At 49.0% G+C, this 14196-nt stretch overlaps 1 protein-coding gene across 4 annotated transcripts in view; it reads right to left on the bottom strand.

Moving 5' to 3' along the window:
- The window catches only part of CTCF (CCCTC-binding factor), a 47596-nt gene extending 44954 nt beyond the window's left edge, over positions 1-2642 (bottom strand). For 3 of the 4 annotated variants that reach the window (XM_022583458.3, XM_022583457.3, XM_022583459.3), the window contains exon 1: positions 2508-2641. The gene's annotated coding sequence lies outside the window, so the exon portion shown is untranslated. Of the gene's footprint in view, positions 1-2507 lie in introns of all 4 variants that reach the window. The other variant, XM_089903217.1, reaches the window with a different exon arrangement.
- Between the last annotated feature and the right edge of the window lie 11554 nt (positions 2643-14196).

Below are 14196 nucleotides of genomic sequence, written 5' to 3'. Positions count from 1 at the left end.
GCAACTCTGTAGACAAGATCTATACCATTAAAACGACATAAAGGGGACTTCCCTGGTGGCGCGGTGGTTAGGAGTCCACCTGCCAATGCAGGGGACACGGGCTCGAGCTCTGGTCCAGAAAGATCCCGCATGCCGTGAAGCAACTAAGCCCATGTGTCACAACTACCGAGCCCACACAACAAGAGAAGCCACCACAATGAGAAGCCTGCGCACGGCAACGAAGAGTAGCCCCCCCGTCGCGACAACTAGAGAAAGCCCACGCACAGCAAGGAAGACCCAACACAGCCATACACATACACATACATACATAAATAAATAGAGTATTAAAAAAAAAAAGACATAAACGATGTGTAAGACCAAGAAGCTGATGGCTGTACATGGCACAACTGAAATCAAGAAGCAAAACATGGTCTATAGAGCACAGTGCTACTGGGAAAACAAGCTTTCCTCCTGACTCAACTACAGACCCGCTGGATTTTAACCCGTGTGGACCTTATTTTAATAAGTAAAACATGCCACCTGCCATCCATAATTTCAAAAGGAAAGTAAAACTGAAAATTACAAGAATGCCAAAAATTACACAAACGGACCAATGTTTTAGACAATTAAGCGTGGTTCTATTCTCAAGCCTGATGCTCCATCAACACTACTGCATTTAGTTACTTAGGGCAACTTTATTATGGAGGAGAGGGAGAAGGAACATTTTTGTAGGGTTCAAAAAAGTAATGTTGAAAACACTCCCCTATGGAGGCATTTGCTGCAGAATCCTACAGATTGAGATTACACACAGTAGACCGGTCAATTTTGCTTAGCACCAGGCTGTTTTAATATCCTCATAAACTTAACATAGTCTCCCCACTCCCCCTCCCCGCTATTTAATCAAGACTTTCCTCTCTCCAAAGCAACCCCAGTTGATACATCAAGTGCTGCACGATATTGTATTAAGGTACTAGAATATTTGAGGAAAAAGAAAAAACTGGCAATTCGACAGGAAGCTTTTTAATGATGCAAGAGAACTTAAGGACAGAATAAATTTAACATACATTCCCTGTTTAACTTCTTTTGCCACCTAAAGGGGACCTGGAATTTTAACTTTCCTATTTGATGTAAACTCAAAGAAAGCAGGAAGACGCAACATATGCGAATGTTTACTTATTGCTGAACTCAGGGCTGCAGGAAGTCAGCTACTAAAAAGTAGTTACATTACGCGTAGATATTTATAAACCAACTGCAACTAGTGACCCAGGATTTAATTACAACATCATCCCTCATATTTCAGCATATGGGCAAATTACCAGTGGAGTCAAGAATAAATTCATTCTGCCCTACTGGCGCTTTAGATCGGGTTGCACAATCCCGGGGCAAAACTGCCTTCGCCTAGCCCTAAAAGCATCAGGTACTAAATACTGTAGTAAGTTAGCGTCAGGACGTTTTAAAGCGAGACGGAAACTCAAGAGTGCCTGAACCAATTTAGCCAGCCCATAATCCCGAATTCAGGAATCTGTCACGTCACTTGAGATCATAATGAAATTAAGTTTTGATCCCTTTGAGATCTCTTAGCGCACAAAGTCAGGCTCCTATCACTGCGAGGGGAATCCGACCCTGGCTCGAGAAAAACTTGTGGAACTCGTGTCCTTTCCGCCCACCGTGGGGGGGGGCCGCACCGGTCGGGTCGGGCGAGGAGCCCGGGCGCTAGTTTGGGGGCGCAGTGGGGCTCGGCGGGGGCGGCGAGCGCGCATCCCCCCGCCCGCTCAGGCGGCGTCGAGGCGCGAGCAGCTCAGCCAGCCTTGCAGAGGGAGCTCTCGGCAGCTCTGGGGTCCCTCTACTCGCAGCCGCAGCAGCGCCGCCTGCGCCACTCGGTGGAGACGGACACCAGCGGCGGCGATGCGCGGACTGGGAGCGACCGCGGAGCAGCCGGGCGGCGGGGGACGCTCGCAAGGCCGCAGGGTAGGTTCCGGGACTGGGCAGGCTGGAGGATGGGCAGCCCGAGAGGCGTCGGCAAGGGCCCGACACCCATACTGCATGGAGACCTGGCTGCGCGCGCGGTGGCTGGGTGTCGACACTTGAGCGAGGCGGGCGCGGAAGCCGGGGAGCGGAGATCGCCTCTCGGCTGAGGCCACCCATGACGGGAGGGGCGGAGGGCAGAGGGCGGGCCGCGGCCGGGTGATCGGTCGGGCCAAGAGCTGGCCTCGAGGGCAGAGACAAAGGAAGGAAAATGGAGTCGCCAGCGCGCGGGCCTCTGTCGGTGCCACCGCCGGAGGCCTAGCGCGCCGTAGGAGGGAGGCCTAGCGAGCGAGCGAGCGGGCGGACGGGGTGGGGGGGGGGGGGCCGGGCCGCGGCGGCGACGGGCAATGGCGGCGGCCGCGCCGCAGCAGGGACGGTAGAGGGAGACAAACACCCCCCGGCGGCGGCGCTGGCGCCGGGCTACAGCCAGCGCCGACCGGAGCGGCCCCATCGTGACACCTAGAGGCGGCCCGCGAAACCTCCTCCACCCGGGGCCCCCTTACCTCCGCGCCACACCCCCCGCAGCGCTCGCTCCGCCGCCGCTCCACCGCTCCGGCCACCCGGCGTCCCCAGCCAGCTCCGCGCACCCGCACCGGCTACCGCCACCGCCGCTGCCGCCAAAGAAGCAGCTCCGCGCACGGTTTAATCGCTCCACAGACTCGGACACAAAATGGCGGCGGCGCGGTGCAGTGCGCCTGCGTCGGCGCTGCCGGGGCCGCGGGTGCTGATAAGGGAAGAGACGGGTGGGGGGGCCGGTCGGGCGACGAGTGGAGGGCGGGGGAGGAAAGGTGAGGGGAGGGGTTCGCGCAGGGCAGCATGGGAGGCGGCCCCGGGCGCCAACTTTCAAAAGCGGGCGCGATGGCGTCACGGGACGCGCTGCGGGTCGCGTCACGCCGCACGCGCCCTAGACCGGTCGCGCGTGGGTTCTTAGGGAGCCCGAGGTCCGGGCTCCCGCTGGGTGGGGCTTCCTGGGCGGAGGCAGTCGCCTCTGGGCGGTCCAGGATCCCGGCCCGGTTGACCTGGTTCCTTAGCTGCAGTCACCCGCTCTGAATCCGTAAGGGAGGGGGTCGGGGGGGAGGGTGTTTGGAGGAAGCGCGCGCGGGGCTAGGCGGTGGGGCTAGGCGGTGGGGCTGAGGCGGTTCTTGGGCGGGGCCCCGCAGGGGGCCCCGCCCCAGTCTCCTCCCTAGCAGGGCCGGACCCGCCCTCCGAGCGCAGCTCCGCAGCCCGCCACCGGGTAAGGCCGGGCGGGTCCCTTCTCACTCCCGGCTCCTCAGAAACAATCCAGCGCCTGCGAGCCACGGCAAGCAGGGCTGTCCTTGCCCCGCGGTTTTGGGGGATCTCTCCCCCCTACAAGAGGGCCTCCTAATACCGGGTGTGAGAGAAGAGGGCGAGGGCTTTCTGGTGTGACCAGGCCATCTCAGCCCGGAGAGGCCAGAAGAAGACCAGACTTGATGCTTTTATACGATCGTAGCAGTCTTTTGCTAAAAGGACTTTCTGTATTTGGAGCGGCGTAATTGTGTATTTTAAAACGTACATTTCTTGTTTTTGCCCGAGAGCTGTTGAGCTCTTTGTGGGCGGGGTCCTTCAGCCCCTCACAGTGCGGTCGCCCCTCCACCTCCCTGAGATGCACCTGCGGACTCTACCCAACCAGCGGTAAAATTCCCAGAAGACTGACTGGAAGATGTTCTGGTGGCTCAGGGAGGAGAGTCTTTGATACTTATGGTAATCTGACTCAGGACTGTATTCTCAACGCCCTTACCTTAGATCACGAAGAACAAACGGACCCAGCGTTAAGTGGGCAGCTTCTGTTCCATTGAGCTGATTGTTCCATTATGAGAATGTTAGCCCAATGTTGACAGATATTTTGTTTTTTTTCTTTTTAAAGGAAATCTGGGGGGGGGGGTTGTGTGTAAAATCTCCAGGTGTTGGCAACTAAATCAGATGTTTTAAAACTGCATGAGCTGATTAAGCCGCACGTGGGGGCTGTCAGTTTATAAGACCTCTGACTTGGAGGAAAGAGTGAAGAGAAGTTCCAAGGCCAAATCCTAGGCACTCCAGCATTTAGAGATAGGGTAATGGAGAAGGAGACTGAGAAGGAACAGCCGGGAAGACAGAAGGAAGTCCACGGTGTTGAATTTGGAATCCAAGGGCAGAGAAGAATTCAGGTAGGAGGGGAATGGTCAACTGTGTTTAGTGCTGCTGAGGGGTAAACTTGGGCCAGAAACATGGCTATATTGAATTGGTCACCTTGGAAGACGAGATTATCATTGGTGACTTTGGCTTGATTCATGTTGGTAAATCAGAGGAGTGGACCTGACTAGAATGGGTTGAAGAGTGAACAGGAAAGTGAGGAAATAAAGACAGCACACATAGGCAACATGAGAGAAGCTTAGCTGCGAAGGGAGCAAAGAAATTCAGGGATAAATGTGGAAGGATATGGGGTTAAGGGAGGATGAAAGAATTCTAGAGCATGTTCTAAAAGATGAAAGGGTTCTAGAGCATGTTTATTTGTCATTGGGAGTGTGATACGGGAGAGTGAAGCCTTGCTTGACTTTTTTTTTTTTTTTTTTCCTGCGCCACAGGGCTTGCAGGATCTTAGTTCCCTGACCAGGGATCGAACCCAGGCCCACAGGAGTGAAAGCGCTTAACCACTGGCCTGCCAGGGAATTCACTTGCTTGACATAAACCAGGGTGAAGTTCATGGGAGGATATAAGGAAACTGGGAGGATTGACCCTGGATAGAAACAGGATGCTTCCACTGTGGGAATTAGGGTAACAAGGGTGAAGATGGGTGCAAATGCAGGGGAGAGAGAAAGAAAGCTTGCAGTTTTCCTAGTGGGACTGCCTTGGTGGTATGGGGTACCCATTTGAAGTTTGTGATCATGAGTTTAAAGTTAAACCAGTTGGCCCAGTGTGCGGTTTTTCTCTAAGCAACATTCAGCTGCTTGGGTACAGACATGAAGAAAAGGGATAATTTGGTTTCTCAGCACCAACACCCAAGTTTTCTGATTTCTAGTAATAGGTACTTGCCTTATGAGATTATTTACTATTCTCAAAATGTGTGAAGTATCTGGAAAATTTACATGTGATCCCTTTTTCTAGAAACCAAATTATTCCAGTAGTCTCTTATGTACACCTGAGGACTCAAGCATAAAGAAAAGGCAAACTTAGAGAAAAATTACCAGACACCTCTGGAATATTTGCATTTTTTTCAGCCCTCCACTCCAAACAGCTCCTGGTATACTTAGGAACTATGTACTGGAAACAAAGCTGACTTACACTTTAATGCTTAGCTTCTTTTCCTTCTGGTACCTTTAATAATCTGACTAATTCGCTTTCTCTAAGACCTTGCTCAAACCATCTTATCTTTAAGCTTCAAGAGTGTCTTCTAGTACTTCCCTGGTGGCGCAGCAGTTAAGAATCTGCCTGCCAATGCAGGGACATGGGTTTAAGCCTTGGTCCGGGAAGATCCTACATGCCGCGGAGCAGCTAAGCCCGTGCACCACAACTACTGAGCCTGCGCTCTAGAGCCCACGAGCCACAACTACTGAAGCCGGCACACCTAGAGCCCGTGCTCCGCAACAAAAAGAAGCCAGCGCAATGGGAAGCCCACGCACCACAATGAAGAATAGCGCCCGCTCGCTGCAACTAGAGGAAGCCCGCGTGCAGCAACAAATGCCCAACGCAGCCAAAAATAAATAAATAAATTTATTTTTTAAAAAAAGAATGTCTTCTTTATGTTTATTTATTTTTTTTCTTACTAGTCATCCATTTTATCCACATCAGTGTATACATGTCAATCCCAATCTCCCAATTCATCACCCCACAACCTCCCCCCGACACCCGCTTCCCCCCTTGGTGTCCATATGTTTTTTCTCTACTTCTGTGTCTCAATTTCTGCTCGGCAAACCAGTTCATCTGTAGCATTTTCTAGGTTCCACATATATGCGTTAATATATGATATTTATTTTTCTCTTTCTGACTTACTTCACTCTGTATGACAGTCTCTAGATCCAACCACATCTTTACAAATGACCCAATTTCGTTCCTTTTTATGGCTGAGTAATATTCCATTGTTTCTATGTACCACATCTTCTTTATCCATTCGTCTGTCGATGGGCATTTAGGTTGCTTCCATGACCTGGCTATTGTAAATAGTGCTGCAATGAACATTGGGGTGCATGTGTCTTTTTGAATTATGGTTTTCTCAGGGTATATGCCCAGTAGTGGGATTGCTGGGTCATACGGTAATTCTATTTTTAGTTCTTTAAGGAAACTCCATACTGTTCTCCATAGTGGCTGTATCAACTTACATTCCCATCAACAGTGCAAGAGGGTTCCCTTTTCTCCACACCTCTAAAGCATTCATGTGTTTAAATATAAGGCAATGTATTGATTTATTGATTTATTTAGTTTGGCTGCGCCCAGTCTTAGTTGCGGCAGGCAGGATCCTTTTTAGTTGCGGCATGCGGACTCTTAGTTGTGGCATGCATACAGGATCTAGTTCCCCAACCAGGGATGAAATCCGGGCCCCGTGCATTGGGAACACAGAGTCTTACCCACTGGACCACCAAAGAAGTCCAAGGCAATGCATTTAGATGGCAAAACCCCTCAATTGTATTTACAATTATATTTACAACTGCTAAGGTCTGAATATGTGTCCTCCCCAAAATGCGTATGTTGAAATCCTAATGCTAGATGTGATGGTATTATTAAGTGGGGCCTTTGGGAGGTGCTTAAGTCCTGAGGGCAGAACCCTCATAAATGGGGCTAGTGCCTTATAAAAGAAGTTTCATAGAGCTCCTAGCCCCTTCCACCATGTGAGGACATGGCAAGAAGTCACAGCTATGAACCAGGAAAAGGGCCTTCACCAGAATATGACCATGTTGGTGCCTTGACCTCAGATTTTCCAGCCTCCAGAACTGTGGACAGTAAACATCTGCTGTTTATAAGCCGCCCAGTCAGTGGTATTTTGTTACAGCAGAGCCTGAATGGACTAAGACAACTACTATATTTATATTATATCAACTATAATTACAACTATATGACCTCTGAGGCATCAGTTAGAAACCAGGAATGGGGTCCAAGTGGCCTTGGAGCCTGCTCTCTGAAGACAAAGATTCCCATATGCTGCTCTTACATGGCTGAGAAAATGCTGAGGATCACTAGGAAGGAACAAAAGGAAATGTTTTCTTCTTGCAGGAAATGGTGATGTGTCCTACTTCATGAAATTGGCCCCAAAGACCAAGGAACGGAAAGCCAAACCAACAGGATAGGCTGTTTCATGCTGGATAGAAACAAGGTGAGAAGGAAAAGTAATATGATGAGAGCCTGTGGAACAGTTGGGATGATAAAAATAAGGACAGGTTTGTTCCCTGCAGTACTATCCCAGACTGCGTCACCAACGAGAACTGCTGTGACTTAAAAGCACCAAGTGATTTAAGGAAGTGTTCTTCCCATGGACTATCTCAGGTTTGTAGTCCACAGGAGTTCAGGGCATTATCAGCAGAAGGCTGTCAGCTTACCACATGGCACTGGTGAAGTCACCACGTTCTAGGATCTGGCCCTCAGCCTCAAGAGTGGATTCCTTCCTTAGGGACTCATCAGGTGCCCAGGAGCTTGATGGATAAGCCAAGTGACTAAACTGGGAAGCGGACGGGTGCTCACATGCTGGCAAAAGGCATATTCTCACCTATAGGAGAGCCTCCTGGGAAGCCATATTACTGGAAAGCTTTGGTAAGCAGTTCCTTAGGTTGAGATGTAATTTATATAACTTAAATGTTTAATATCATCCTCTGTGATGCTGGAGTCAGATTGTCTGCCATTTGAATCTTGTCTTGGCTCCTTATTAGCTGTGTGATCTTGGGTGAATTAGTAACGACTCAACTGCAGGTTTCTTCTCCATAAGATAGGATGATAATTGTACTTTACTAAGGACTGAATGAGAAAATGCAAGTAAAACTTTAGGCATAGTTCTAGGCAGCACTAATCATACAATAAATGTAAACTATCATTATTATTTCTTTTATTTTTATGCTTCTTAGTAACCTACCCTCACTCCCAAATCTACCTTCTGATGGACATGGTCTTTCTAGATTAATTAATAGAATTACTGACTAAGCGTTCCTTGGCCTGGAAGCCATTCTTTCCAAGAAAAGTGTACTTTGTGCTGTAATTCTCAGGAGAACAATGCTATTTCCAACATCTTCCTTAGCTCCCACTATTGCCCCCAGGTAAAGCTTGCAATAATCTTGATCATTTATGTGTTTTTTGGAACTCATTAAGCAAGAGAATCAACAAATGGAGGAGAGATGTGCTGATTTTCTAAGTAACAATGGGCAAGACACTTCCTGCCCACTTTGGGGGTAAGACGTAAAGCTACACTTGAACACTCCCATTTCTCTGTGTCTGTTGAGGACATGTGTAAGATATATTCCAATTCAGCAAAGATTTATTGAGTACCAGCTATGTTCAGCTCCCTTTCTAGGCACTGGGGATACAAAGATGACCCAAGATGTGTTTCCTGCCCTTAAACTCAAAATTTAGAAAACAAAACCAAAAAACATTTAATGCGTTAATTGTTATAATGAGAAGAAATGAACTCATAGATAAAGGAGCAAATCATTCCCCAGGAGTATCTCATTTCAACTGGGTGTTAAAGGATCAGAAGGCATTAACGAGGCAAAGGTGTGTAAGGTGAAGAGCCATAATCAAGGACATAAAAGGGTAGAAGAGTGTTGGGGGGACAGCAAGTCATCCCATACTTTGAACTAGGGTGTAGTGATACTAAACCTTATGTTTGGAAAGCTTTCAATGTCAGCTGCCAAGGCGAACCGCTTTCTCCTAAATTTTAAAGACCTGCCCTTCTACATCATCTCCTACCCAGACCACAGGAATTTTTTTCCATATTGATGTCTGCTTTCTTCAGACCCCTGTAAAAACCCTGTTTATTTTTTACCTCTCAGCTCAAACTACTGCTCTCTAAAGTCTAAAGAAGGACTTTGCTTGGGCCTACATCTCACATTTGAGAAGTAGGTCACTTTTGTTCTCTTTGCTCTTACCTGCATTTTTCAGGTATTCATTGATCACCCTTAAATATTCCATTTAATCTGTACACTTTTCACTTTGCAAAACCTTCATGCCTGCTCTTTCAACTGATGTTCACAGTTCTTTTTGAAGAGCCAGCCACAGTTTTGTCCTAAGCTCTAGAAATGAAGTGACTTGCTCAGAGTCGTCCAGTAACTTGGCAAAACCAGAATGAGTACTCAGATCTTCCAGCCCCACCCTCTCTCTTCCTGTTCTTTCACTGGCTGCTCAGGGCTCCTCACTGTTAGGTAGCATTTCCATTTTTATAGGGATCCTCTGGACATGATGCTTTAGCTCAGGGGCTGCTTGGGAGGGGGAAGAGGAAAGTAGGTCTATCGGGCAGGCTCTGGGCCTCTCTGCTCCCTCATTTTCTCCCCCTTCTCCTAATTTTATGTGATTTGTTTAAGGGTAAAAAGGTGTCTGCCCTTTAATGCAAGTTGGACACTATTGCCTTAACCCAAAGGAAGAGCTTTTTTTAAAAAACATAATTTTATTTTAGTTTATTATTTATTTATTTTGGGGGTGCACACCACGCAGCTAGGATCTCAGTTCTCTGACAAGGGATTGAACCTGCGCCCTCTGCATTGGAAGCGCTGAGTCTTAACCACTGGACTGCCTGGGAAGTCCCAGGAAGGGCTTTAATGGAGGAAATTCCAGCCACTTGGAAAGCAGATAGCAGAGGTATTTGGAATCATGACTTATTAATCTGTAACCTGAATAACTGCTCGATGCCCAGGTCTATGCTCAAGGCTAGGGTAATACTGGAGAAAGATGATGTCCCTAGTCCTCAAGGGCCTTATGTTTTGTCTTATATTAGTCTGGAGACACTAAACCTCATGAGCATTAGTAGGTAAAAGTCAAGGATGGAGAAGCAAGTAAAAGGCATGAGCTGCATGTGTGGGAGGAACAGATTGGTCACTGGATATCAGTAAAGCAAGGAGGACTCTCAAAGTTCTGCCTCTAGCCTACACCCTTCTTTTCTTGCCCAGCTCTATGTATCTAGCTTCTTTCTGGACACTTCCTCCTGGATGGCTCCCAGGCCACCCTTATGAGCCTTGTCACTCTCCTCCCAATTTGCTTCTCTAGGGCTCCCCCTTTTCAGTGAAGGATGCCACAACCCATCCACCACACAGGCCAGGAACCTGAGCTTCATTTTCTCATCTCCCACATCCCATCAATCTCCAAATCCTGTCCATTCTACCTTCAGAACATCCCTTCACTCTAACCTCTCTATCTCCACTGCCTCCAACCTGGCTCAGGCACTGTCACTCTGACCACAGCCGCAGACTCCTCACTGCTCCCTGCTTCCTCCCTCCACACAACTGCCAAAGCAACCTTTCCAAAGCACAGATGTGATCACAAAATTCCCCTGCTTCAAGCCCATGGATGACTCCACAGTGTTCTGGGGGTAAATCCCAAACTCCTCAGCCACTCCACAAGCCCCTTTCTAACTGCCCCCTCTGGCCCCTGTGGATGCAGCTTGCTTGCCGCCTCCACTGGTCTGATCTCAGTTCTCCCTCCCTATATTGTCCCCTGCTCAGGCTTCCATTCCACTCCTTATTTGAGATCCCCATGGTAAAAGTGCATTTTTTTTTTTTTTTGCGGTACGTGGGCCTCTCACTGTTGTGGCCTCTTCCGTTGCGGAGCACAGGCCCAGTGGCCATGGCTCACAGGCCCAGCCGCTCCGCAGCATGTGGGATCTTCCCGGACTGGGGCATGAACCCGCGTCCCCTGCATCGGCAGGCGGACTCTCAACCACTGCGCCACCAGGAAAGCCCAAAAGTGCATTTAAAAAAAATTAATTTATATTTTGGCTGCATTGGGTCTTCGTTGCTGTGCACAGGCTTTCTCTAGTTGCAGCGAGGGGCTACTCTCTGTTGCGGTGTGCAAGCTTCTCATCACGGTGGCTTCTCTTGCTGCGGAGCACGGGCTCTAGGCGCGTGGGCTTCAGTAGTTGTGGCTCACGTACTCTAGAGCACAGGCTCAGTAGTTATGGCGCACGGGCTTAGTTGCTCCACAGCATGTGGGGTCTTCCTGGACAAGGGCTTGAACCATGTCCCCGAGCATTGGCAGGCGGATTCTTAACCATTGTGCTACCAGGGAAGTCCCAGTAAAAGTGCATTCTGAAGAGCTATGTTTCATGGGGGACTCTGGGGAGTATTTTGAGTATCCAGGCTTTTTCTGCATTAAACATACACTGTCCTTTCATGTTCAAAATATTTTCAGATCATGTTAAGTTTTAGCGGTATTCATCAAAAGCTATTTCTTGACCCACTTTTGCTGGGAACAGTAAAGGCAGATGCAGCCTGATTAAATAGAGAACTGCCTGGAGCACGTGTTTAAAATACAGATTCCCTGGCCTCTGAATTTGAATCTCCACGGAAGTTCTCAGGTGACTCTTACAATCGGGTAAGTTGGGAAGACCTAACCTGATTTCATTTATAAGAAACATCCAGGGACCTCCCTGGCGGTCCAGTGGTTAAGAGTCCACGCTTCCACTGCAGGGGGTGCGGGTTCGATCCCTGGTCGGGGAACTAAGACCCACATGCTGCATGGTGCGGCCAAAAAAAAAAAAATGTCTAGAATAGGCAAATCTATAGGATCTGTGGTTACAGTAGGTTAGTGGTTGCCTCGGGGTCTGGGGGCCGGGAAAGGGAAGGGGATGTAGAGTTCCCAGGGATGATACCTAAAGAGTGCCAAGTTTCTTTTGGGGTTGATGAAATCTCTAAAATTGATTGTGATGATTGTACAACTCTGTAAATATACTAAAAGCCACTACTGAATTGCACATTTTAAATGGGTGAATTGCATGGTACGTGGACTAAATCTCAATAAAGCTGTTTAAAAACAAAGCAAAACACTTGGACCGAGCTCTACAAGCAAGGCAACCAATCACCTTTCGCAGACTTGGGTGGTACCTGTTACCTAGTCAGCAAATACTTACGGATGTATATATTGGAGGGTACAAAGTAAATGAGCAATTGCAATGGGGTGTGATTCCCCTAGTACTGTACTAGGGGAAATGCATGCTTCTGTGACAGGAGCCCAGTGGAAGGGAAGCTTCCTGAAGAAATTTGTGATGTCTAGGTTGAAGCCTATCAGGTAACCAGGCATTAGCAAGGCAAGATGAGGAGTGGGAAGAGTGTACCACAGAGGGGCACGCAAGCCCTGCGGGTGGTTCGGTGAGGTCCAGTGCAGACTGAGAAGTTAGGTGGCAGACGTGAGGCTGGAGAGAGGAACACACTTAAAAGCCTTTGTGAGCCAGGTTGAGGGGGCTGGAATTTTCCCTAAGAGAAACTGTAGTGGTGGGTTTATGTTTTTAGAAATCACTTTGCACCATGGAGAATGGACGGAAGAAGGGCAAGATCAGAGGCAGGGAGCCTGTGAGGGGGCAGTTTTAGTGTTTAGGAGAGAGGTCAACATGTCCTGAAACTGAGTGGTGCCAATGGGGATAAAGAGAAGCAGACAGAATTTAGAAATATTTAGGGCATTTAATTGAGAAGATTCTGATGGCTGGGAAGAGGGGACAGGGAAAGAGTCAAGGGTGAGGCCGAGTTGCGTGGCTTGAGTACCTGAGTACTTTCTCCAGAAGTTCTGGAGGAGAAACAGGTTTTGAGATAAGTTTGATTTTGAGAATGCTGTTCAAAAGGTGTCCAGTCACCAGTTGGATATGGGGGTTGGGAGGTGAGAGAGCCGTGTGAATCACTGGCACACAGCCTCAGCGTATAGATGGAAGCCAGAGAAATGGATGAGGTGGTTCAGGGAGTGTGTTTCAAAAGAGAGGAGAAAAGGGCCTAGAATGGAATCCTGTGGAGTGATGTTTATAAGAGGATGCCTGAGGAGGAGGTGGAGGAGAAAGTTGTAAGGAGTTTCAGAGGAAATAGCTACAAACGTTGGTGTTAGCATGGCAATTCATCTGCTTATTCAGCTGCTCCAAGTCAGTACTTATTGAAGACCCATATGCCCTGGGTGTCTTCAGAGATAAGTGAGACGTGACCATTGACATTAAACTTAAACTGTGACCCCATTGCACACCCCATTGCAGCCTTCTGAAACAAGAGGCCCCTTCTCGCAGGTCAATGACAGTCTTATTTTCCAAATGATAGACGTTCTTCCTGAGCTGTTTGTATAGGCCCGGGAGTCCTTCCCAAGCTCACCCTTCTGTATTACGTAGGCCCAGAAGAGCCAGGTCTGGCAGCCAAGCCAAGAGCCTTCTGTCCATGGGTGATGGATGGCCTAAATAGGGCACTCCAGGGCTGTTTGGGGTTGGGGGGAGCATGTCATATGCCTAGGGTTCAGCAGATTGTACCCACACACCAGGCAGAAGCACATAAGGAAATCACCCCCGCTCTGTAGGCGAGACAAAGAAGCAGTTCTCTTCCCACGTGCCAACCCATCTGCTTCTTTGCATTTACCAACACGCCTTTTTTTTTTTTTTTCTTTTTTTTTGGTTCTCTGCAGCTTTGACTACATGAGGAAGAAGAGTGGGAGACTGGAGGAAAGGTAAGGTTGGAGGAGGGCAAAAGGAAACGAGGGGAGTCGGGGGAGCCTCCAGGGACCACCAACACAATAAATTGTATCCTGGACTACCTCAGCCTGGTCCTTTTGCAGTGCATGCTTATTAGTTTCTTCCGGGGAGACCCCCAACGATGGTGGCCAAGGCATGGCTGTGGCCTTGATGGACCTGATTGATGGGGTGCTTCTCAGTGTGTCACAGAACTTGGAGGCCCACTTCCTTCTGTCCCCTCAAGTGGCTGGCACAGGCTCCACAGGACAGCTGGGGCAGGCTTTCCCTGCTCTGGTGCATTTGACTCCCGATGGTGTCATCAACCTCCCATCACTGGAGACAGCAGGCTCTCAACTGTCCAGAGTCGCGGGAGTGAGTGCCTCCCCAGACCTGTGTGACAGCAGGGTAGGAGATAGGAGGTGTGCTAGGAGCAGCTTTGCCCTGTGGGAAGACCTATGTGAGGCTATGTGTATTAGGGGAGGGCAAGGTGTACAGGAGGGAGGACAAGGGCTCTCCCTGCTCCCCACCATCTCACAGACATGGGCCTGAGCCAGGGTACAGGAGGCCATCCAGCCTGACTTCAAGTCACTGATGGAGAG

The sequence above is a fragment of the Delphinapterus leucas genome, chromosome 20, assembly GCF_059928025.1.
Source record: "Delphinapterus leucas isolate spDelLeu-1000000601 "Yukka" chromosome 20, BTC_Dleu_Yukka2, whole genome shotgun sequence".
In the NCBI taxonomy this organism is placed as follows: domain Eukaryota; kingdom Metazoa; phylum Chordata; class Mammalia; order Artiodactyla; family Monodontidae; genus Delphinapterus; species Delphinapterus leucas.
Note: the sequence above shows the minus strand (reverse complement) of the source record. Positions and strands in the feature narration are given on the sequence as shown.